This window comes from Phocoena sinus, chromosome 14 (assembly GCF_008692025.1).
Source record: "Phocoena sinus isolate mPhoSin1 chromosome 14, mPhoSin1.pri, whole genome shotgun sequence".
In the NCBI taxonomy this organism is placed as follows: Eukaryota; Metazoa; Chordata; class Mammalia; order Artiodactyla; family Phocoenidae; genus Phocoena; species Phocoena sinus.
The window spans coordinates 39,602,833-39,629,023 of record NC_045776.1 but is presented as its reverse complement, the minus strand read 5'-3'; the positions used below and the strand labels follow the sequence as shown (position 1 = coordinate 39,629,023).

Sequence of the window (26,191 nt, the reverse complement as noted above, 5' to 3'; positions counted from 1 at the left end):
TTAGAAAATCTGTTAATGTAATTATCCACATGAACAGTTTAAAGCTTTAAAAAAACAAAAACATATTCTAAAAGATACAGAAAAAGCATTTAATAATATTCAACATTATTTTAGGATACAAACTCATTCCAAAATAAGGATAAGAGAGAAATTCCATAACCTGACAAAGGGCATCTGCAAAAAACCTACAGCTGATATCATACTTGATAGAGAAACATTAAAAGTATTCCTTTAAAAATCAGCAACAATGTAAGGATGTCCTTTGTTACCTCATTTCTGCAGCATTGCACTGGAGCTGCTAGTCAGTAAGGCAAGAAAGGTTATAGGCTTTAAAGAATGAACAGAATGGTCATCCTTAGAGTCAGTATGAATATTCTCATAGAAAATTCACCAGTCCACAGATAAATTTTTAGGATTTATAATAGTTAGCAAGTCGCTGAATATAAGATCAATGTAGTAAAATCAGTTCTGTTACTCTAAACTAGCAGCTCACAATAAAAATGTAATTAAAGATTTTCACATCAACTATACTCCAATAAAAATTTTTTAAAATTTCACAATAGTGAAAAAAAAAGCTCCATGGGAATAAATATAAAAAGAGGTAACAAGATCTTTATATATAGAAAGTTTAAAAAATGTATTGAAAGACGTTAAAGGAGACCTAAATAAATGTGGGGACACACTATGTTCATAGGGAGAAAGACTGTTTCTTGTAAATATATCAATTAACCTGTCATTGATATATAAATTCATTGTTATGTCCATAAAAACCCTGTAGGGTATGGTTTTGTTTGTTTTTGTGAAACTTGACAAGTTAATTTAAAAATTTATTTTGGAAAGGAAATGTCTAAGAATAGCCAAGATATTTCTGAAGAGTACTTGTCCTACCAGATTTTAAGACTTAATGTAAAGCTTTAATAATTGAGTTAGGGCTTCCCTGGTGGCGCAGTGGTTGAGAGTCCGCCTGCCGATGCAGGGGACGCGGGTTCGTGCCCTGATCCGGGAAGATCCCACAGGCCGCGGAGTGGTGAGGCCCGTGAGCCATGGCCGCTGAGCCTGCGCGTCCGGAGCCTGTGCTCCGCAACGAGAGAGGCCCGCGTACCGCAAAAAAACAAACAAACAAACAAAAAAAACCAAAATTGAGTTAGTGTAGTATTAGGGCAAGGATACACAAATAGATACAGTAAAAAAAATTGAGGCAAAAAAAACCAAAACAGAAGTCTACATACATGGAAATCTGATATATGACAGAGCTAGTGTTACAGATCAAATAAGGAGACGGAATCCTCTGTAAACGGTATTGGGATTTATTGTTAGAAGGCAGAGGAGAGGATGGTTTCTTACCTCACACCATATTTAAAAAAAAAATTCCAGATGGATTAAAAATTTGTGAAAGGCAAAATATAAGCCTTCAGAATAAAATATTAGAGGGTATTTTATGATTTCAGGCTTTCTTAACTAGTTGCCAAAAGCATACCTGTTGAAGGAAAAGGTTAATAAATTTGTGTATATTAAAACAGATCTTTTGTTTCTTGTTTAAAACAGAAAGAGCGTATAAAGACAGGTCACAAGTACTCAAATAGAAGATATTTCTAACACATACAGCTGACAAAGATATTTTAAATCACAGTAATATATACACATATATGTATATATGTCCATGCACATACATATGTCAATGTGAAAAGATAAACGGGCAATAGAGAGGAAAAGCTTTTCATAGAAAAAAAATGAATATTTGTCAACAGGGAAATGCAAATTAAATATTTGTCAACAGGGAAATGCAAATTAAAAGTACATTGACAAAATTATAAAAGCTCAATAATACCCAGCATACTCCTGTAATGCTCTGTGGCCAAGGTCAGCAAACCTTCTGTTTTAGGCTTTGCAGGCTGTACAGTCTCTGTTGTAATTACTCAGCTTTGCTACTGTAGAGCAAAAGTAGCCATAAACCATACATAAACAAATAGAATGGGTGTGGCTGTGTTGCCATAAAATTTTATTTATAAAAATAGTGGTTTGCCAACCCCTGCTCTGTGGCACCAAAGATAATGAATTATTAATACATAAACATGGACACATCTTACAAACTGGACTACAAAGGTAGCAAAACATACATTATAGTATGATTCCATGAATGTACATTCCAAAGGTAGACTATAAAGAATACAGATTTATGGGTTTTACCGTGGTTACTGGAACTTGACAGACTTTGTCAAGGCCAGAACTCAAAATCGATGTTGGCCAAATTACCTAACTTTTTAAAGCATCAGTTTTCTTATCTGTAAGATGATGGGCATAGGCATGATAGTACCTAACTCATTGGATTGTTGGGAAGATTATTTTACATAGTGCCCCTAAAAGTGCTTAGCACAAAGTTAAAAGTTCAGTAATTGTTGCTATGCCTTTATTCTCCTTTTAAAATTTACATTCCTATTAAAAGAAAGGATAACCTTTCTTGCTTTGGGAACTCTAGGTATTTTTTATCCAGCCTTGCACTGCCTGTAGTTAACGTGACTGATAGTAAGGCTTGAAATACCCTCACCCTGAAGTCTTGAATAAGGTTTAATTTCTTTCAGTTAGCACAGTGTTTGAGACCCTCTGATGTTTTAGTGTCATGTTTAGATCACCAAACTCCATGTAGCTTGCTAAATACCTGACAGAAACAGTTTCCAGTGTCCTTAACCTTCCTCTGTAGCATTTAGCATGTGCCACGCTCCAGATTCTTCTCTGACCTCTTAGACCTTTCAGTTCTCTAAATGCTGCCCACCCCTAAAATCATGACTTATCAGCTTTTTCAGCTGAAAAATGAAGATAAAACCCATTCAGACAATTTTCCCCTCAATCTTCTATGTGTGGCTTCTGTTCTCTATAACTTTCTGTCATACCACCCTGATCACAGATGTTTATACTGTCTCCTCCTTAAGGGTAGTGACATTGTCTAACTCATCTTTGTTCTCCTAGGGTCTGGCAGCATGCTTGGCATATAGTACATAGGTGCTGATTATATTGAAGTTAAGTGAATGAATGTATTCATGCCTTGATTTTGTTCATAAAACACCAGTGTTTGCAATATTTGGCCTGCCAAGGTAGGATGTTAAATCTGTTTGTAACCCTAAAGTAGCTTTTAGCTAGCTGAAACAAATTTAAAAGTTATTTCTTTATATTCAAAAAATTCCAACATACATAAAAGTAGAGGAAATAGTAAAATGAACCCCCTGAAACCTGTTTCCATCTTCCAGATTCAGCAGAGGTTAAGATTTGCCACATGTGCTTCACTTCTCAATCTTTCCCATCACCTTCCTGCCAACCCCAAGTATCTTTTTTTTTAATTAATTTTTATTGGGGTGTAGTTGATTTATATTGTCGTGTTAGGAGCCCAAGTATCTTAAAGCAGTATGAGACACCATGCTATTTTACCCCTAAAATTCTTCAGTGTGGATCTTTTAAAAGTGAGAACATTTTCAAATCTATCCATAATGATGTTATCATTCCTAATAAAACTAACAATAATTCCTTAGTATCATCTTCTACCCAGTCCATAGTCATATTTTCCCAGTGGTCCCTATAGTGTCTGTTTGAGTTGGTTTGTTGATTCAAAAGTCAAACAAATCCACACATTATATTTGGTTTTCATGAAAAAACTCTTCTTATGAAGAGATAAAGCAATACCTAGTTTTTATTATTTCTCACCCCCCTTTCTTTTTGTTTTTTTAAAATACTCTCTCTCAAGATTAGGGTTCTTTATAATAAAACCAGAGACTTTGCAATTTTAGGTAAATGTTTCATCTCCCTTGAGACTGCTTTGCTGTTCTTTTTTGTTAATCAAGCACTTTAACGTGTATAGGGCAGTGCTGCACTTAACAGCACAGCAAAATGCGAGACTGAAGGTTGTTAAATTTAACTGTTCTCTGCAGTACTGTTAGGACTTTTCATTAAGGCTGTAAAATTATTTTATGTTTGTTAAAATGTGTATGCTCTTTGATAACATTTAAACATATCTTATTATGGTTGTAAGGAGGAGGCTAACACAGTATGTGTATTTGGAAAAATCTGCTCACGGATGAACTTAATTCTTACATACTCTAAAGCTGAAATGGAGAAATGTCATCTGCAAAAAATTTATCTTTTAGTTATGGTATTTTTGTCGGTAATAAAGAAAAACATGTGTAACTGTTCAGTGTATAATAAGGGAAGATAACCCAAGTGTTTAGAGGTTTTAGCAGAATGCAATTTTGAGAATTAAGTGGAATTTTAAAAAATAGTGCAGAAGTAATGTTTTGAGTTACTGAATTAAATAACAGGATTATTTCAGGGACTTTTTCAACAGTTTTCCTGTTAACTTTCTATTATATTGTTAAGTGAATAACATCCTAATTGCAGTGGTTTTGAGGGTTTCTGAGAGCAGGAAGCAAATCCTATGTCTACTCCCAAAGAGCTGAAAAATATTCCAAGAAAAGGCACTTGGGATGTTATCTCCTAGCATGGACCTTACCTAGTGTCAGTGCAGAAGTCCTTAACTAGTATCAGAAGCCATGTGAAACTAGGAGAAAACTAAATTGAGGCAGTGAGGTAGAGAATAGCTATTCACAAAAACAAAAGGCAAGGGGCCAGAAAGTTGAGTAGAAACATCAAGAGAGAATGCAGAAACAATATAAGCTAAGAAAAGAAGTTAAGTGGCATTAGAGAGGAACAAAATTAGGAGGAAAAAAACCCACAAAAACCAAAACCAGTGTACCAGATTGCTGACTAGTTAAGGGAAGAAGATGAAGAGTGTTTTGTAGTGTGTGGTACCTGTGATAAGTCTATGAAGTAGAATTCATGACTAACTAGAGTACCATCTTTCTGTAACATGCTAATAAATGAACAAAGGGTTGTTTTTTTTTTTTTAATGGTAACTAAATATTTCAGACCATTATCTTGGACCAAAATCTGATCTCTACCCCCATCCCAAATTTCTGTTTTCATTTGGTCTGTTGAGCAAATTTAAAAGTTTTTCAATCCCAAAAGGTCACTTAAGTTAACCTCCAAGTAACGTAAGACAGTGTTTAAGTGAAGTAGTTCTCAAAAGACCCTTCATGTTTGCAGTCGTAAAAGACAACCAAATTTCATTTGAGGGTACTATTGTCCTTTGATACTTTTTCTTCCTTCTCTCTTCCCAGATGATTCAGTGGAGGAGGAGGAAAAATATGGCACTGAGCTCTGGGGAGTGCATGGGAGAAGGAAAAATAGGGAAAAGGGAATGACAACAGAGATTTCCATTTAGTCTGCAAATTGTTTTTGGTTTTTCTCATCCCAAGCCCAGAGCCAAGAGACTGTGGGATCTTACAGTCTTGTTTGTTATCCAAACTGGCGGTAGCAGTGCTGGTGGTAATAGCATAGCACTGTCTGCATTCTCAGTGTGGTTGGCCAGTTTCTAGTGGATTCTTTATCCACTCTGGTTGGCCACCTCATAGCACATACACATTGCCTGTGCATTTTGGCTTGATCTGTGGGCCAACAGCCATCTGTGGGTAACATTTGAGAATCTCTGTTTAAAATCTGAGAAGTAAAATATATTTTTTAAATAAAAGATTTTAAACATACAGTAAAGTACAGTAGCAGAAGCCCAGGAACGGTCGTGAACTCACCTTTCCCCTGTGTCTTATCTTTACATTTTTCTCTACTTGATTCTCTTCAGTTAGTATTAGGTTTGGCTGCATCTAAAAGATATGTTTCCCTTCTTCCCCCGAAAAGAGGTGCTTTTAAAGAGAGTTTTTTCCTCCCAGGACATGGCAGCTGTGTGGTCATCAAGCACCCTACTCCTCTTATCTTTCTGCTTTTCAGTCCTTAGCCTGTGGCTTGCTTTCTCAAGGTCTTCTCATGGTTGCAAAGAATGTCCTTGTAGTTCCATCCTTTGTGTTCATGTTCCGGGCAGTGAAGTCAGTTCCCTTTCAATACCTTTCCCATACCCCACCCAGTGATTTCTGGTTTGATCTTACTAGCTGCCTTAATCTGTGTGGCAGGCCAGGATATGTAAATTGCCACTCATTAATACAGCAGTTTGATTTGTAAGAAAGAAGAGGAAAGTAGATATTCAGTGAGGAACTAACAACCTGCCACAATTTAGGTCTTTTATATATAAAAAAGTTCCATTATAGTTGAAGCCCTTTCCTTCCTCCTCAGAGTTAACCATATGTGAATTTGGTGTATTATTCTCATGCATATTATTTTACCTTTACAGTACATACTTATGTCCATGAAGTGCCTTATTTTAATATATTTTGAAACTATATAAATGGAACATACTGTGCATATGCAGATTGCTTTTTTCTTCATTCAGCATTGTTTACCCAGATAGATGCACATAGTTCTAGTTTAATTTTAACTAGTATGTAGTATTATACAGTTCATGTTTCCTCTTGATGCACATTTGTGTTGTTACCTTTTTTCCCCCATCATAAACAATGCTGCAGTCTTTGTACATTTCTCCTTATAAGTACGTGCAGAGTTTCTTCCGGGTGTATATCTAGAAGTGGAATTACTGAGTGATAGGGTAGTGCTTTCTTCAGCTTTGCTAGATATTGTCAGATTGTTCTCTGAAGTGGCTGTGCCAGATTACACTTATAACAACATTGTAGGAGTGGCTTTTTATTCCTTCCTGACACTTGTGTTGCTGCTCATCTGTTGAGGTCAAACTCATTTCCCTGAATACTGCCGAGGTTGAGTATATTTTCATATGTTCATTGGCTGTTTATGGTTCCTTGTCTGTGATTTGCCTGTTCATACCTTTTGGCTATTTTTCACTTGTGTGTTGTTGTTTGTTTTGATTTGGAGGAGTTTTTAATACATTCTGATACTAATCTTTTGCTGATTATTTCTGTTGTGGATATTTTCCCCCAGTCTCTGGCTTATCATTTAAATGTCTATGATGTTGGTTATATTAAATTTTTTAATTTTCATGTAGTAATTATTGTTTCTTTTATGGTTTGTGCTTTTTGAGTATTCTTTAAGAAATTCTTATGTAACCAGGGACATAAAGATATTTGCCTATATTTTCTTTTAAAGTTTTAGAGATTTGTATCCTTAAATCTTTAATCCACCTGGAATTGGTTTTTTGTATGGTGTGAGGTAGGGATTTTATTTTTACATATGGACGAACATTTATTAAATAGCCCATCCCTTTCATACTGATTTGTAGTGCCACCTGTGTCATGTGTTGTTTGTATGTTCATGTAGGTCTGATCCTGGACTCTCTATTCTGTTTCACTGGTCTTTTAATCTGTCTCTGCCCATGATTCACACTGACTTAATTACTGTAGCTTGATTGATATATGGTAGACAGAGTTCCCTCACCTTGTTGTTCAAAATATTATTGGTTTTCATGGCTTTGCTATTCAGTATGATTTTAGCATCTGCTTTTAAAGTTTTATAAAAGACTACATTGAGATTTTGATTGGAGCTGTAGTCAGTATATAGATTAATATGAAGAGAATTTACTTCATTTTTTAAAAGGTCTTTCTAAGCATTTTTGTAGTTATTATTGGCAAAGGAATTCATTGAATTTTGTTTTTTAAATCTTTTTTAAAATTTATTTATTTATTTATTTTTGGCTGCACTGGGTCTTTGTTGCTGCGTGCGGGCTTTCTCTAGTTGCAGTGAGCGGGGACTACTCTTCGTTGTGGTGCACGGACTGCTCATTGCAGTGGCTTCTCTTGTTGTAGAGCACAGGCTCTAGGCGCGTGGGCTTCAGTAGTTGTAGTATGCGGGCTCAGTAGTTGTGGCTCACGGGCTCTAGACCGCAGGCTCAGTAGTTGTGGTGCACGGGCTTAGTTGCTCCGTGGCACATGGGATCTTCCTGGACTAGGGCTCGAACCCATGTCCCCTGCATTGGCAGGCAGATTCTTAACCACTGCGCCACCAGGGAAACCCAAGAATTCATTGAGTTTTGTATGTTGATCTTGAATCCAGCAACCTTGCTACAAGTTCTCATTAGTTCTAATTGCCTTTATTTTCTTGGATTTGCTATCATTTCTTTTGTTGTTTTTCTGTTTTCGTCTTTCCAATTCTTAAATCTTTTGTTTCTTTTTCTTGTTTTACTGTTCTGGATAGGAATTCTAGTACATTGTTGGAAGGGAAAAGTGATAGAAAGCATTTTTGTCCTTTTCCTAACTTCAAAGGGAATGCTTACAACACTTCATCAATAAGTTTTTTGTTTACTGTTTTGTTTTGTTTACTGTTTATCCTTTGTTTAGATTTAGGGCAGATATCCTCTCTCAGGTTAACAAAATTCATTCTATTTCTAGTTTCCTAGCATTCATTTGTTTTTGTTTTAAATATCATGAATAGGTGCAAGGTTGTATTATTTCACATAAAATGTTAAGTCCCTTGCAACCATATAGTTAAGCTTCCTCCCACCTCTATCCTTGGCTCTAATTTTGCCATATATTATGTCTTCATATTAATAAATTGTACAATACAAAGTTATAAATTTTGTTTTAATCAGCCATGTCTTTTAAGAAATCAGGAGGGAAAAAAACCAGGCTTTTATATTTACTGATACTTACCATTGCTGATGTTTTTCATTTCTCCTTACAGATCTGAGTTTCCATCTGGTGTCATTTTCCTTCTGCCTGAAGAACTTCTGTTAGCATTTCTTGTAGCGCAGGTCTATGAGGCATGAGTTGTTCTGGCTTTTTCTTTATCTGAAAATGTCTTTGTTTCATATAATGAGAAGTCATTCTTTTTTTCTCTGTATTTAATATGTCTTTTTCCTCTCTCTGCTGCTTTCAAGATTTTTTCTGAATCTTTAATTTTCAGCAGTTTGAATGTGATGTGCTCTAGTTGTGATTTTCTTTGTATTTATCTTGCTTAGGGTTCACTGAACTTAGATTTGCAATTTTATGTTTTCTACCAACTGTGGACATTTTCAGCTCTTATTTTTATGTATACTTTTCTGCATAATTTTCTCTGTGCCCTACTTTTTGGGGCTCCAGTTTCACTTATGTTAAACTTTATGGTTCTATACCTCTGCTCAGTGAGCTCACTGAGGCTCTTTGTTTATTAAAATATTTTTCTTTCCACTCAGATCTTCAGATTAGGTTATTGTTTTTTTATCTGTCTTTACGGTGACTGACCCTGTATTCTGTTGTTGCTAATTTGCTTTAAACCTGCCAAGTAAATTTTTCAGACTTTATCTTTGTGTTCTACATGGTTCTGTACGGTTCCTTTTTTGTAGTTTTCATTTGTCTGATGAGAGTTCCCTCTCTTTATTATTAACTTCCTGACCATATTTATAGTAGCCACTTTATAGTATTTATAGTAGTCCTCGTCAACTAATTCCAACGTCTGAGTAATCTTGCGTTCGGTGTGTATTGACTGCTTTTTTCTCTTGACTGTGGGTCACATTTTCCTGTTTATTCTCATGTCTAGTAAGTTTTTATTGTATACTGGGTATTGTGGATATGTTTTTGTGATCTGCAATTCTGTTTTGTCTTAACGATTATTGACTCTTTGTTGCTCTAGCAGGCAGTCAACTGACTAGACCTAAACTCCAAGCTCTGTTTACCCTGCATTGGGCAATAGCTGATTTCTTTGTTCAGTTCTTACAGCTGTCTGGCTGTTGCTTTCATTTTGGACCTCTGGAGTCTCTTCTGTGTTGTATGGTCCAGGGCTTACCTAAGGATTGTGGTGGAGGTTATATACGTGTTTCGGGGTTCCCTCTTTTCTAGGATATCTCCCCTCACTTTCCTATTGCTCTTTTAGCTCTGGACTTCATATTTTGATGCCATGAACCAATATGATTGTGAATTCCTTCTTGAACGTCAGCTTCTCTACACAGTGTCGGCTGGTATCTGCCCTCAGGCATGCACTTGTATAAAGGCAGAGCTCACCTAGCATAGTTCCCCTCTTTCAAGGGTTGACTTCTGTCTAGTTTCTGCCTTTTGATTGCTCTCCAGTGCGTTTAGTTGTTTTTATCTTTCAACCAGAGTTTGTGATTGTTGTTTGTGGGAGGGTTAATCCAGTATAAGCTATTCAACCTTTATGTGTGTAAAACTTCTGTGCTTTCAATTTTTTTAAAAAAAGCCTTTATTTTTAAAACAATTTTAGGTTTACCATAAAATTGAGAGGAAAGTACAGAGATTTCAGTCCATATGCCCCCTGCCCCCACAAATGCATAACCTCCTCATTATCAGCATCACTCACCAGAGTGGTGCATTTGTTTTTTGTTTGTTTGTTTGTTTTAACCAAGGATAAACCTACATTGACACATTATAATCAGTCAAAGTACATAGATTACCTAAGGGTTCACTCTTGGAGGTGTGTATATTCTTTGAGTTTGGACCAATATATAAAGGCACATATCCATCATTATAATATCATACAGAGTATTTTCACTGCCCCCTAAATCCTATCCTCTATTTATCCTGACCTCCAGCCCCCATCCCTGGCAACCACTGATTTTTTTTTTTTTTTTTGCTCCATAATTTTGCCTTTTCTAGGATGTCTTATAGTTGGAATCATACAGTATGTAGCCTTTTCAGATTGGCTTTTTTCACAGTAATGTGCATTTAAGGTTCCTTCATGGCTTTTCATAGCTTGATAGCTCATTTCTTTTTAACACTGACTAATATTCCATTGTCTGGATGAACCACAGTTCATCCATCCATTCACCTACTGAGGGACATCCCAGTTGCTTCCAGTTTTTCGCAATTATGAATAAAGCTACTGTGTAAACATCCCTGTGCACGTTTTTATGTGAGCAAAAGGTTTCAGCTTCTTTGGGTAAATACCAAGGAGCATGATTGCTGGATGGTATGATAAGAATATGTTTAGTTTTGTAAGAAATGGCCAAATTGTCTTCTAAAGTGGCTGTGCCATTCTGCATTCTCACCAGCAGTAGGTGATGGTTTCTGTTGGATGAGAGTTCCTTACCAGTATTTGGTGTTGTCAGTGTTCTGGACTTTTGCCATTGTAGTAGGTGTGTAGTGGTATCTTGTTTAAATTGTATTTTCCTGATGATGTATGATGTGCAGCATCTTTTCATATGTTTATTTGCCATCTGTATATCTTTGGTGAGGTTGCTTTCACTTTTAACTTTTCTGAATCCTTATGTTTTTGATGTATGTATCGTAAATAGCATATAGCTTTTATTTTAAAAAGTCCAATCTGATAACTTTTAATGAATACATTTAATCTTTTTATCTTCATTTAAATTACTTATGTATGGGGAATTTTTTCTACCATTTTGTTTTGTGCTTTCTATATTTGTGGGTTTTTTGTATTAGGATTTTTTTTTTTTTGGCTGCATTGGGTCTTCGTTGCTGTGTGCAGGCTTCTCATTGCGATGGCGTCTCTTGTTGCGGAGCACGGGCTCTAGGTGTGCGGGCTCAGTAGTTGTGGCGCGCATGGGCTTCAGTAGTTGTGGCGCGCGAGCTTAGTTGCTCTGTGACATGTAGGATCTTCCCGGACCAGGGCTCGAACCTGTGTCCCCTGCAGTGGCAGGCGGATTCTTAACCACTCTGCCACCGGGGAAGCCCTGGATTTTTTAAATGATTTTAAGTTCCTTCCCATTTTATTCCGAATTGATTGGTTTTCTTATTTCTCCTTTTTGCAGTTTGGTTTTTGATTACATATACTGTTTTTACTTAATTAGTTGTTACCTTTTAATTTTAAAAAATATTTAATTTTAAAAAGTCTAAAATTAATCAGATATCTCTGCTCTATACCTAAACACAGCAAGCTTAAAATGCTTTAAGTTACCTTTATTCCTTCTTACATGGCATTGCTTTCTCGTATTTTCATTCATTTACAAATAATTATTGAATTCTTCTACCATGTGCCAAGTTGTCTTCTAGGTGCTGTAGTAATAGCATTAAACAAAATAGAGTCTCTGCCCTCCTGAAGCTTACAAGATAATTAATAAACTAATTATGATATATTATGTTGTAAATTAGTGTTTGGTGCTAGAATGGAAAGTAAAGCATTAGGACAAAATAAAGAATGACTTGGGGTGGAGATGCTATTTTATATATGAGTTTCTGCTGTCTTCAGACATTTGATAAGATTTTTAGGGCTCAAGTGTGAAAAACATGATTCTCATGCTGGAGGAGCTTGCATTCTAACCAGAGTCACAGGAAGAAGTTACAGATGTGGGAGCCATCAGCACATGGTGGGTAATGCTTTACAACTGGTGGATTTCCCAGCGAGGCTGTTACAGTGTCAGGCAGCATCCAGACAGATCCCGGGCAGAGTGGGATGAGCCAGAGAAGAAGACTGCAAAGCATAGTCAGAAAAGTGGGAGAACAAGGAATGACCCTGGAGCCAAGAAAAGAAGAGATTATGTTTTACTTATAGCCTGCCTATTCTGCAAATAATTTAAGAGACTGAGACGTCAAGTAGAAGGAGTTTGAGAAAGAGACTTGTCTTGGTAGTGAGGACATTAGAGTGACTTGATCAGAAACAGTTTCATTTAAGTGAAGCCAGACTACACTGAGTTGAGAAGTTGAGAAATTGGAGACAGAATGAAGACTACTTGCATAGAAGGTGGTAAGGAAAGAAGAGAGAGAGAGAGTGATAATTTGAGGGGAAGAACTCAGGGCTAAGTTTGGTATTCTGGCAAATATACAGAACAAAACCTTGGAGACTTTAGGGACTCTCTGGCCAGAAAATAAAATGGGCCTCTGGCCTGGAGGAGGTTTCTGCTGGATCCTTTACTTGCCAGAAACTGCTCCCCAGGATCTCTCGGGGTTTCCATTGCTGATGGTGGCAGTGTATTTCCTTGTATCTCAGTTCATGGTTGGAAGGAAAGATGTAAATTTTCTGAAACCTCAGTGTTCTGTTGTAATGATTAAAAACATGGGAAAACTTCCCGTGACTACTGCTCTTCAAGCTCCTTAGCATGAAAGTCACGATTTCCCCTGTTCTGAACACACCCTTTCAACCATCTCTCCCAGTTTTTCTGTTTGCTGTCCCCTAGATGTCCCTTGATTTTCCTGCCTCCCTATTTTAGCTCACATTGTTTTGTCCACTTGAAATATCCTTTTGCCTTTTCCTAATTGAAACCAATTCCCGTCATTCTCCTTCACCAGGTTCTCTCCTTTGTGCACTATAGCTCCTTGTAGCTTGGTACCTGTTGCAAAGATAGAAAAGCATTCTGTAAATTGTAAAGTGCCACAAAAACTTATTATATATCCTCCTAAACTACAAGCTCATTGATGGGCAGAAACTGAGCCTCTTCATATTTATGTACATCAAACTACTTAGTTTTGTGTCTTGTACATACTTGATATTTATTGAAGTTTGAATGAATTAGGGATTTGTGATTCTGTGATAGCTTAAATAATGCTAAGAATGGGCATATTATACACCAGGTTCTACTTTGCAGCTGTTAAATTTATACTGAAATTCTGCTCCTATGCAGTCTCCTGTAAAAGTAGATTCCTTAATTTGGATCCTCCACTGGTTCACATCTCACTTTTTTCTTCACAGGATATGTGCCTATCTAAATCAGTAACTGTAGGTTGCAGAGTGATGTATTGGCATGCTTTTGACTATAGTAGCAGAATACCCAGTTAATCAAATAGGGCTTTATCCTCTCTGGTAACAAGAAGTCTAGACCAAGGGATTTCAGGGCTAGTCCGTTAGTGGCCCCATGATACAACAGGGTCCCTTTTGCTTTCCATGTTTTCATGTTGTCATCCTTAGCATGTTGATGTTGGCTTCCCTCATGACCTCAAGATGGCTGCAACACTTCTAAGTATGCTCTGCAAACAATATCCAAAGCCAGGAAAGTATAGTTTCTCCTTCAGCATCTCTATGAGGGAGCATAACTTTTCCTGAATGCTTCCTAATATATTTCCCCTCAGATCCTATTGGTTGAGATTTGGTTACTTACACTGGCAAGAGGAGTAGAACAGTCACAGTTGACTTGGACCAATCAAGAATAGGTAGTATAGCAGAGAATGATCACTTGAATTCAGTTAGGGGTCTGATGCCATGAAAAACATGGGGTGGGAGATAAGGAACAAACAGTATCTGCCACAGGTGCTGTCTGTGTGTCCTTGGCCTTCCCACCTGGGAAGTTAATATCCTCAGATTTCTAAGAGGAGGAGAGATGCTTTTTATAGTATTTCTACTGAGCTTGGTGTTGGATCTCAGAAATACTTTATTCACTGATTCACTTATTCATGTAATAAACATTAACTGAACACATATTTTGTGCCAGATATTGTGCTCAGCATTGGGGAAGTAGCTGGTAAGACTTGGTCCTTGTCCTCAGGTTGTGGCTGTTGTATAGTCCAGTGGAATAGGGTGGCTGAGGTAATGGGGGGAGGAGAGAGTTATTCTGTAATAAACTGATTTTAGGAAATTTATTTTTCAACAGGAGATGTGGGACATGTGGATTTGGGATATGAATTCATTTGAAAAACCACTTTGGGGTAAGTTGATAGCTGGGAGTAAATGACTTGAGGGTTGTACTTCTCTTTACATTGGGATTTGCTCTTGTTGTGATGTAGGTTCAAACTTATGTTCATTGGACTTTATGCCTCATATACACACAAGAAAATGGCTTGTACTAAAATCCTAGTGTAGTAATTTGAGAAATAAAACCATCAAGCATAGCCACAATACTAATTAATATTCATGCATTCACTTCTCAGTCAGGAGGTCAACTTGAAGACTAAATGAAGACCAGGTTTAGAAATAGAAAGATACTTATTATATACGGTTTAACCTGCTTGCGCTCAACCAATAATCCTGTCATGTGGACTGGAAAGTACTCATAGCACCAGTGTTATGGAGATGGAGGGTTAAAGTTTGTCTCTGAGCTTCTCTTTGCAGTACTCCAAATGGCCGTTTGAATTCTCATTGCATCAGTACAAATATAAAAGATTCCTGATTTTTCATTTCATCTAAGAAAGAGCCTCTGGAAATGCTATTTAATATTTACCGAGTGTTTACTATGTGCATTACTTCATTTAATTCAGGGACTATAAGGTGGGCATGTTTTTCTCATTCAGAGGAATAAAAAGGCCCAGATTTATGCAAATAAAGTACAATTGTTAGGATCACATAACTAATACGTTTTGGAATTGAAATTTGAATTTCAGCATTTGGCCTAACAGACCCTCATTTCTGTTTTAAAATGCTGATTGTGTTGGGTGTCCCCAAGACCAACCCCAGGTTTAGTGACTGGCTAGGAGGGCTCATAGGATTCAGCATATGGTCATAATAATGGCTAAGATTTACTACAGCGAAAGGATACACAGCAATATTACAAAGGGAAAAAGTGCATGGGGTGAAGTCTGGAGGAGACTAGTCACTAGCTTCCAAGAGTCCTCTCCCAGTAGATTCCCACCGGATGAGCTTAATTCCTCCAGCAATGAATTTTGACAACACATGTGAAGTGCTGTCAACCAGGGAAACTCATTAGACTCTGTGCCAGTGTTTTTATTGGACCTGGTAATGGAGCCGCCTTCCACCTAGCATGTACCAAAATTTCAGGCTCCCAGAAGGAAAACATGTTTTGCATAAAACATAATGTTTGTATAAACAGTTTAGGCACAGTGAGGCCCACTTATCATTTAAGGTAAGTTTTATATCATTGTAGGGAACTGTTTATCCTTCAAGTTCCCAGACACCAGCCAAGGGCTAACCTTGCAACCAAGCCTTTCTAAGGACAGTAATCTCAGTCTTACATCTTAGCTTTTATCCTGTACACTGATTTATTCATTTAAGGATATTGTTCTTTTGATCATTTAGCTTCTGAAAAGTAATGAGAGAAGTAGGTATTATGGCAAACGAAATTCTTTAGTGGTGTTTATTTTGAGGGTCCCATGACTGCCCACTATTTGATTTGCTGGAAAGACTGACACAACTCAACATAATGTTGTACTCATGGCTAAGTTTTTTATTACGGCAAAGGTTACAGTGCAAGAACAGCAGGAAAAAGATATATGTAGGTGATTGCTAGAGAGATCAGGCACGGACTTCTAAATCTTCCCTCTGTGAGGATCACAGGGACACGATTTCCCCTCTAGCTGTGAGTGATAGAGACACGTACAAGATGTGTCGGACAGGGAAGCCCATGAGTATTCCAGTCCAGAGTTTTTATAGGAAGCTGGTTACATAGGCATACTACTGCCATGTGGCCAGCCATGGCAACTGAAACTTAGGGCTCCAGACCAGATACCAGGTGCGCATCATAAATCTTGATGATTACTTTAAACAATGCTGACAGCCTGGTACATCCTGATTCATCACCTCTAACATCCTTAACCAGTGACTGTGAACATTCCAGGAGTTTAGTTCTCAGAGTTTGGCCAGGGGTCATTGCCATGGCTGTAGGCATCCCCCAGGGTTTAGCAAGGACTGGGTAGGACTCTTTGTTAACTCTTTCCTCTCAGACTCCTACATGAAATAATGCTTCATTTGCTGAATGCAAAATTTAATGATGATATATTTTTATAATATGATACGCTATACTTAGAAAAAATAATTGATAGTAGAAATAGTTTGCAAATTTCACTTACCTCAGGGGAGGTTTGTAGATTCTTTTCTTTTAGGGATTTATATAATGGTGATTTTTGGATTTCCCATTTTTGTCCATAATTACTTGTGTTATATACAGGTATATGTTATGTTAAAGAACGATACAGAAATATGAACTTAAATTAGTTGAATCAAGATATTACAAAATTAACCTCTGAAGATCTGCCTCATGAGAAGCTTTTAAACACAATGGGATCTCTTTTTTATGCCATTTGCAGATTCACAGAAATAACAGTTTTGCAGAAAGAAAATAACCCATAATTTAAAAATTGCCTGGTTCCAGGATTTGGAACCAATCTTTACTAGTTTATTTATTGCTCTTTGAAACCTTGTTTGTGTTATGCAAAAAAGAAAGACAAAGTAGATAGGGAAGGTTCCATGCTTGAATATGAGAAGTTCTGAGTTAACAAACTTGCATAGCTTTCCTTATTGCAGGACTTCACAGAACCTTTGGTGCAGTGATGTACAGCGAATGGAGTATGTAACGTTTCCCTAACTTATTTGACCATGGAATTTCTTAAGTGTGGACTCTCCCTGTGGTCTTGCAAACAGTGTTCTTTAGAACAAAATAACAGGACATCAGGAAGCCCTTAAAGGGATTTAGCTAAAGGAGAGACAGAAACAAAACAACTATAGAAAAAAATTTAAAGAAAACCTTGTTGCAGAAAAGTTCAGTGTCTTACACTGCCTGATAAAACCTATTTAGAAACTTCCCTATCTGGATGTCTTTTTCCTGCCAGGTTTCCTGAGTTGATGTTTCTCTTTTGTAATGTGAATGGCGTGTCTCTTACACTGGTATTTAATAGTGTGATAAGAGCTTCTGTGGTGTGGATCACTGCCTTCATGCTCCTACCATCTACAGTGTCTGACACGGTAGCAAGAACGTAGTTGGCTAAGACTCAATAAATATCCAGACAGCATGGAATGATTGTGACTCTAAAATACTGAAGCCATTTTTTTTAAGGAATAACAATATAGTAGACGTAAAGGTTAGGTGCTGTGCATTTATTTTAATAGTGCTGTCATTTTGAAAAACATTTTAGAACTTTTCTTTTAGACTTCTCTTGAATTCCTCTTTTCATCTCCAACTTCTTTTTTGATGACCTTTATGAATTTGTAATTGGTTTATTTTTTCAGAACAGTAGAATTGTTCTACCATAGACATGTAAGCACTTTTAACTAGTAGATTTCTTTTGCAGTAGATGGAATATCATTTTAAGTAATTAAATGGTCGTCATAGCTAAGGAAGGCCAGTGGGTCAGAAGTAGCCAAGGCCCTCCTCAAGTAGTGAAAGGTGAGAATACTTGCTTTTCTGTGTATCAAAAATTATTATAGGGGCTTCCCTGGTGGCGCAGTGGTTGAGAGTCCGCCTGCCGATGCAGGGGACATGGGTTCGTGCCCCGGTCCGGGAAGATCCCACATGCCGTGGAGCGGCTGGGCCTGTGAGCCATGGCCGCTGAGCCTGTGCATCCGGAGCCTGTGCTCCGCAACGGGAGAGGCCACAACAGTGAGAGGCCCGTGTACCGTAAAAAAAAAAAAAAAAAAAAAAAAAAAAGTTATTATAGGGCTTCCCTGGTGGTGCAGTGGCTGAGAGTCTGCCTGGCGATGCAGGGGACACGGGTTCGTGCCCCGGTCCAGGAAGATCCCACGTGCCGCGGAGCGGCTGGGCCCGTGAGCCATGGCCGCTGAGCCTGCGCATCCGGAAAGAAAAAAATATATTATAAAGCTGTAATAATTAAGACAGCCATGTGGTGTAGGGATAGACCAATGGAACAGAACATAGAACCTCAGAAACCTGGTTTATGACAAAGTTGGCATTGCACACTTCTAGGGAGAGGATGAGCTTTTCCATAAATAGTACTGGGACAATTGGTTATCCACATGGAAGAAGATGACATTGAATCTCTACTTAAACTGGAAAGGTAAAACTTTAAAATTTTTAGACATTAAAACATTATTTTTAATGATCTCTAGATAGAGAAGAGTTTCTTAAGACATAGAGAATGTGAACTATAAGAGGCACCTCTTGGGAATTCCCTAGCAGTCCAGTGATTAGAACTCCGAGCTCTCATTGCTTAGGGCCTGGGTTCAATCCCTGGTTGGGGAACTAAGATCCCACAAACTGTGTGGCGCAGCCAGAAAGAAAAAAATAAAATTATAAAAGATACCTCTTGTTAAGAAGATAAGCTATAAACTGGAAAAGTTACTTGTAGTACATGTAACTGACATGGATTAGAATCTAGACTGTATAAAGATCTTCACAAACTAATAGGAAAAAGACAAAACGACCCCACCCAATAGAATAATGGATTAAACTTCAATAGGTACATTAGAGAAGAGGAAATGGAATGACCAGTAATGTCAGAGATGGTGGGAAAATGCAGATTCAAACTATATTAAGATAACAACTACACACTTACCAGATTGTCAAAAAATAAAATAGTTTGACATCAATAACTGTTGCCAAGGATATAACACATCCAGAGCTCTCATTTTTCTTTCTAATTTGTTTCAAACACCTGGGAAAACAAATTTGCCATATTAGTCATATTGAAAATATGTATACCCTATGATCTAATTCCCCTAGGTATGTACTGTAGATCAGGGTTGGGGTGACAACTCATGAATTAAGAAAGGTTTTTAACATTTTAAATGGTTAAAAAAATAAAAATAATATTTCATAATTTGTAATATGAAAATTAAATGAGATTCAAATTTGTGTCCATAAATAAAGTTCTATTGGAATACTGTCACACTTTCTTGGTTACATATCACTTTTGGCTGCTTTTGTGGTACAACACCAGATTTGAGTGGTTGCAGTAGAGATCTTATGTCCCGCAAAGCCTAAAATGTTTACAATCTGGCCTTTTGCAGAAGAGGTTTGCTGACCCCTGGCACATTTGTTCCAGGAAACGTGTTCAGGAATATTCATAGCAGTACTGCTTGTAATAACAGAAACCTAGAAATAACCACATGTTTATTAAGGGTAGAAGGAATAAACTGTGGTAAGCCTCATAGTGTATAATTATAAGCCAATTGAATATTAGACAGTAGTGAAAATGAACTGACTGCAACTACATGCAACAAATGGATGGTTCTCAGGAACGTAGTGTTAGAAGAAAAGCAGGTCTCAGATTCTTCCATTTATAAGCAGTTCAGAAACAAAATGTAAACAAGGCATTTTTAAGGATAGCAGTGAGGTAAAACTCTCAGGAAAAGAAAGAATGTTAAGTTCAGAATAGAGGTGGTCTTTGAGGAGCTAGGAAGAGATGGTATTGGAGAGGGAACTTTAAAGGTGATGTTCTTATTCTTAAACTGAGTGGTGGATACATGTGTATGTTGTGTTGTGATCCTTTATATCTGTGATTTGTTTTATACCTACTTTTGATACTTGATATGTTTTTGTGATTTGGGGCATTAAAAAGTATCTTTTCAAATAGTGTAGTCTGCCTCGTAATGTATAATTGTTTATGACTAGTAGAGGGGAACCTCACCAGTGGACCAGAACCTGTTTGATTTTTACCTGTAGGTCTCCTCTGTCCCTTATTCCCCCATCCCCCCAGTGGCCATCCCAGATGTGTGTTAGGAACCCAATTCAAACTGTCATGAACAGAAAAGGGGATTAATAGAAGGATTCCTGGGTGTTCACAAAAGCCAAAGTAGAGTCAGGGACTCCGTCACCTTTGCCTCTCATCCTGTGTGCCTCTGGGCTCATCCTCTTGGACTGCAGGTCAGCTTTCTCTACATGTTGGGCAGTGTAGCTGACTGCAGTGCTAGATTAGCACAGGCTTCCAGCTCTGTGACTCGGGAAGCCAAGGGGTGAGATCCTGTGGTTGATCTGGTCAGGTCATTTGGCTATCCTGTGGCCAGGGGGCTAGGTCTGTTACCAGAAGAAACCCTTGGGGGAGAGTGGGGAGAGCACAAGTCAGAATCATGGGCCAGGAAGCCACCTCAGTTTGTGTCTATTTTATGTCTGTTCTTTAAGTATAAAACAATATGTGGCATTTTGACATAGCTTTGTGGATATCAGGGCTATTTTAAAGTGACCATTAAGACATTTGTTGCCTAAGACAGGATACTCAGTGGTTGGGGTGAAAAGAGAGGTTAGAAATGTCTGTTGAGCGTATTACTGCAATTAAAAAAAAATCACAACAGCATCACCACAGAGGTGTCTCCTGCTACCCCTTTATAGTCACAGCCATTCCATTCTTTTCCCCCTGATAGGGACATTTAAGACATTAAAATGTTTGAGTCAAAATAGACATTACAAACTTGCTTTAAAACGATGTATCTATGAGCTATTCTGAATGACTGGGAGGGCACTTATCCCACTGGTAATAGCGTTTAAGTGGGATGGGGGTTTATAGATGGCTTTGTATCTTTTATTTTACTTCTCTGTGTTTGCCAGGTTCTTTGTATTGAGCATATATTACTTTGTAACTAGGAAAAAGATTCACTTTTAAAGGTATTGCTAGGAGCTAAGTCTGTTTATCACCTTGGAAACTGACATTCCACTTAAGATACCAAACACTGAATGCTCTAAATTAAAACATTTCAGCCAGTAAATTTTATAGGAGTTATTATCTATTCATAGATTTACTCTTATTACTGGTATATGGTAGGATCTAAATTTATTTTTTACCATTTGGAAAGCTATTTGTTCCTTTATCAGTTTTCTGCTCTGATTTATAGTATCACCTTTCCAATTTTCCACACATGTTTAGGTTTGTTTTGGGGTACCACATGGCTGTAGATACTTCTGCCTTATAATAAATCCAGTCCCTAAAGGTTTCATTTGTGTTTTGATTAGAATTAAATTAATTTAGGAAGAAGTTGCTTGTTTATTTTTCCTGAACATGGTACATCTATCCGTTAGTCAGGTGTTCTTTTTTTTTTTTTTTTTTTTTTTTAGCGTTACGCGGGCCTCTCACTGTTGTGGCCTCTCCCATTGCGGAGCACAGGCTCCGGACGCACAGGCTCAGCGGCCATGGCTCATGGGCCCAGCCGCTCCGCGGCATGTGGGATCTTCCCGGACCGGGGCACGAACCCGTGTCCCCTGCATCGGCAGGCGGACTCTCAACCACTGTGCCACCAGGGAAGCCCTCAGGTGTTCTTTTATGTCCTTTGACAAAGCACCACAATTTTCTCCATGTCTTGCACATATTTTGTTAAGTTTATTTCCAAATACCTTAGGGTTTTTATAGCTGCTTTGAATGTGATGTTTTCCTTTATATATCCTAATTAGTTATTATCATGAAGAAGCATGATTGATGTTATATGTTTACCTTGTATTCAGCAACCTTGATGAAATAATGAATTAGCTCTAATGGTTTATTTATTGATTTCTTTTAGAGTTTCTATACAGAAGGCATGCTATCTGCAGATAATTTTGTCTCTTTTTAATCCCCTAATTCTTATTCCTTTTCTTGTCATATTGTTTAGACCTCCAGTACAATATCAGATTGAAGTGAGGATGCATAACTTTTCTTATTTACAATGTTACAGAAATGCATCGGGAATCCCATCATTAAATATGTTTGCTATAAGTTAAAGAATTTCCTTTCTAGTCCTAGTTTTCTGTGAAGTTCTCTATTGATGAGTAATGAACTACCTAACTGCCTCAAAACTTAATGGCTTTAAACAATAAACATTTATTATCTCATATTTTCTTTGGGTCAGGAATGCAGGAGTAGCTTAGCAAGGTGGTATTGACTCAGGATCTTATATGATGTTGCAGTCAAGATGAAGGCTTGACTGGGTCTGCTTCCAAAGTGGTTCACTTCCATGCCTTGCAAGAGAGTACTCTTTGTTGGCAGGAGGTTTCAGTTTCTCAGCACATGGATCTCTATAGGGATGCTTCAGTGTCCTTCTGATGTGGTGCTGCTTTTCCCCAGAGTCTGTGATCTGAGAGAGAGCTGGGAAGAGAACTGTGCTTTATGACTAGCCTTGAAATCACGCATCATTACTTCCACCATATTCTGTTGGTTAGAAGCAAGTCCCTAAGTCCAGCCCACACTTTAGGAGGGAAATTGCACTCCACAAAAGTTACTTCATGTATTGATTTTTTTTTAGTCTGTCTGCCCCTGCAAAGTTGCACAAGAGCAGGGGCTTCTATCTGTATATCTTTACAGAGATATACAGAGAACCCCACTTTGAGCCTCAAACTTTTGTGTCCTCAGCTGTGGTTAACATCTCTTTGAGGGTATCAGAGGTACCTCATACTCAGCATGTCCAAAGTCAAACTTATATTTCTTCCCATCTTTTCCTCCTTTCCAAAAATTGGTCCTCTTTTACTGGTCCCTGTTTCTATGACTGGCAACACTCTGCATCCACTTGTATAGGCCAGGATTTCCTCCTCTTTACCCCCACCTGACTCATCCTTAAATCCCATTGAGTTTGTCCCTTAATACCTCTTGAATCTGCCCACTTTTATCCAGCTCCAGCTTTGTCGCAATCACAGTTTTCACCTCTTTTGTCTTTGATCCACTGGCCTTTGAGTGTTGGGCTCCTTCCTGCTATAGAGTCCTTGCTACTTACTGCCCCAAATGCTCATTTTCTCTTCAAATCATGTCTTCCTCAGGGAAGCCTTTTTGACAAAGTCAGATCTCTTTTACAGATGTGTATAGTGCTGTGTACCTCCCTCCAAAGCAGTTATCACGATTGAAATTTCACGTTTATGTGAGTGTTTGACTAATGCCTGCTTTCCTAGAGACAACTCTAAACTTCGTAAGGGAAGGAATATTTTGTTCATGTTTGTATTCCTTGCATTTGACACATTCCCTACATTTACTGAGTTTGTGTGTTTTGAATGTATGAAATAATAATAAATGAATGAATAGGTTTCATTATAGTTCTGAGAAATAGAGCAAATGGAATATATAATTAGTAAATAAAATAATCTTGCTTTTCTTTACAATGTTAGAGGATAAATATCATTTTTTAAAGTCTTTCAGTTTTTCTGGCAGAAATTTCAGCTACAAATTAAATGAACAGATCTATTGAAGGGTCTCATATCTCATACCTCTGCCTGGTCGGTACAGTGCAAAATTAGTCATTCTAGGTGTAGGTGCCTGAGAATTCAGTGTTCTTGGGAGAGGGGAGATAAGCACCTTAACATACTCAGAAGACTGAAGTTTTAGGTCCAAGAGAATGATGCTTCTATTTTCTCCAAAGCTGCTTTTGAGCTGAGACTCTCTTTTTAGGCTTGAAGTTTCTGGAGAGCCTTGGCTAGAAGTATATGGAGTAAGAGAAAGTAATTATTTAGCCCTAGAAAATACTGATCAACCTTTGGAAAACCTTTACATATGACACGTAGGATAGAATCAGAAGTTTACTGATATAATTGATCACTGTACTTTGACATTAATTCAGATTTTATACCTTCTAAAATAATTAAGGAGTTAAATGCATTTCATATGGAAGGTTTTAATCTATTGTGGTTGAGACAGAAACTCTGAGCTTTTAATAATTTCCAAGATAAATTCTGGTATGTATCACTTGAAGAAATACAAAACAGTTTTTCTCCTAAAATTGGAATTGTTTCTTTGAAGGATCCTCACCTCTCCTGTATTTATCTATGTACAGTAAAATTCACCCTTTTAGGTGTAGTCGTACCAGTTTGGACAAAATGACCGCTGCCACCACAAGCAAGAGATGGAATGTTTTCATCATCACAAGTTCCTTCACGGCCCTTTGAGAGCAGTCCTCTACTTTTCCACAGCCCCTGGCAACCACTGATCCAATTTGTCTCATATAAATGGAATCATACAGTATACAGTATGCAGCCTTTTGTGACTGACCACTTTCACTTAGCATAAAGCTTTTGAGATTCATCAGTATTATTGCATATATATTAAGAGTTCTTTTTGATTGCTGGATTTCTGGGAAGTAGTATTTCACTGTTTGGTGTACCACAATTTATCCATTCACCAGGTGATGGACATTTGGATTGTTTCCAGATTTTGATGATTATGGTTAAGCTGCTATAAAGATTTGTGTACAAGCCTTTGTGTAGACGTACGTTTTCCTCTCTCTTAAGTAAATAGCTAGGAATGGAATTGCAGATTCTTGTGGGAAGAAACTACCAAACTGTTTTCCAGAGAGACTGTACCATTGTGCATTCCACTGGCAATGTATTAGAGGTCCAGTTGCAGCAGTTCCTTGATAGCACTTGGTAGTTTTCTTTTTTCCTTTCACTATTTATATTGCTGCATAGTGGTGCTTCATTGTGGTCTTAACTTGCAGTTGCCTAATAGCTGATGATGTTGAACATCTTTTCTTGTGCTCTTTTGCCACCTGTATCGCTGTTTTGGTAAAGCAACAGTTCAAACCTTTTGCCCATTGTATTGGATTAGGATTTTTAAAAATTGTATTTGCAGAGTTCTTTATATGGTCTGGATATAAGTAATTATCAGATATGTAATTTGTAAATATTTTCTCCCAATATGTGACTTGTTTTTTATTTTTTTAACTGTCTTTTGAAGAGCAGATTTTAATTATAAAGTCCAACTTATCAATCTTTTTAAATGGTTTGTGCATTTTATTGTTACCATGTAAGGAATCTCTACATAACTCAAGGTCTCAAAGATGTTTGCCTCTTTATCCTCCTTTCTCCCTACACCTCCTGCTTTCTCTGTACCGCTCCCCCAAATACACACCCACCCACTGCATTTCATCTTCACTTTTAGAATCTAATTGTGCTGCCTTGGAAAAATTAAATAGGAATGAGTACAGAGTTATAAAGATTTACATTTAAGTGTTCTGGGCTGTAAGCATTGAAAAAATTAACAATCAGCAGATTTTAGACAACACAAAACTACATTTGAATCCCAGCTGTTGCACTGGCAGTTAGACTGCTTGCTTTGCCAGTGACCAAAAGAGGTAGCCTTTCATGTAAAGTGGCTTGAAATATATACATACGTGTATCTCGCTTCTCTGGAGAGAACTGTTGGTCCATGACACTGTGCATTATAATGCTTTTGCTCCTCCCCTCACCCTAGTCACCACAGATGTCAGTTGTTGCTCACTGCATGTGACAGATATTGAGTAAGTATGATTTTGAGGCAAGAATATGACAGTAGCGTCCCTGTTCTCACAGTGCAGTCAGGAAGTGTTGGTTTGATGAAAGGAGGCCAATAGGCAAGAGGTCAAAGTCCCCAGAGAGACGAACAGAAATAATACTTTACATTTATAAGTATTACTTGGTATTTTGGGGTGCTTTTCAGGTTGCTGTTTAGCCACCTTGTGAAGTAGGAAAGAACTATTGTATCTTTTTCATAAATAAACTCTCTGGCCTGCCCTGAATTGTTTAGGTAGAGACATCTCTACTGCCCACCGTGGAACATGCTACATAAAACTGCCCTTGTAAGCAGCTGCTATGCTGCCCATCAGCCCAGCCCTTCAGAGCTTCTGCTCATTGGCTTTCACCTGTGCCAAGTGTGTGTTTCCTCCATCCACTCCCCTGAATGCTCTTGGCTCATCTATCTCCTGAACAGCAGTGACACAGACCTTTGAGCCTCGGTGTCAGCGGCTCGGTGGGATGGCTCCTTACCTCTCTGAGGTCCCTCGGGCTGCTCCAGAGCTCCCCCAGATGAGTGCCATATGTGTCAGAAGTGTTTCTGGTCTAGCTATCCCAAAGGACAGTTCCTCCAGTCATTTT

General features: G+C 37.8%; 1 protein-coding gene across 3 annotated transcripts in view; it reads left to right on the top strand.

Moving 5' to 3' along the window:
- Positions 1-26,191, top strand: part of GALNT1 (polypeptide N-acetylgalactosaminyltransferase 1) — a 127,362-nt gene that overhangs the window by 30,467 nt on the left and 70,704 nt on the right. For 2 of the 3 annotated variants that reach the window (XM_032603586.1, XR_004345523.1), the window contains one exon: positions 14,366-14,420. The exons of the other annotated variant lie outside the window; for it this stretch is intronic. The gene's annotated coding sequence lies outside the window, so the exon portion shown is untranslated. Of the gene's footprint in view, positions 1-14,365; positions 14,421-26,191 lie in introns of those variants that run through there. 3 annotated transcript variants of the gene reach the window in all.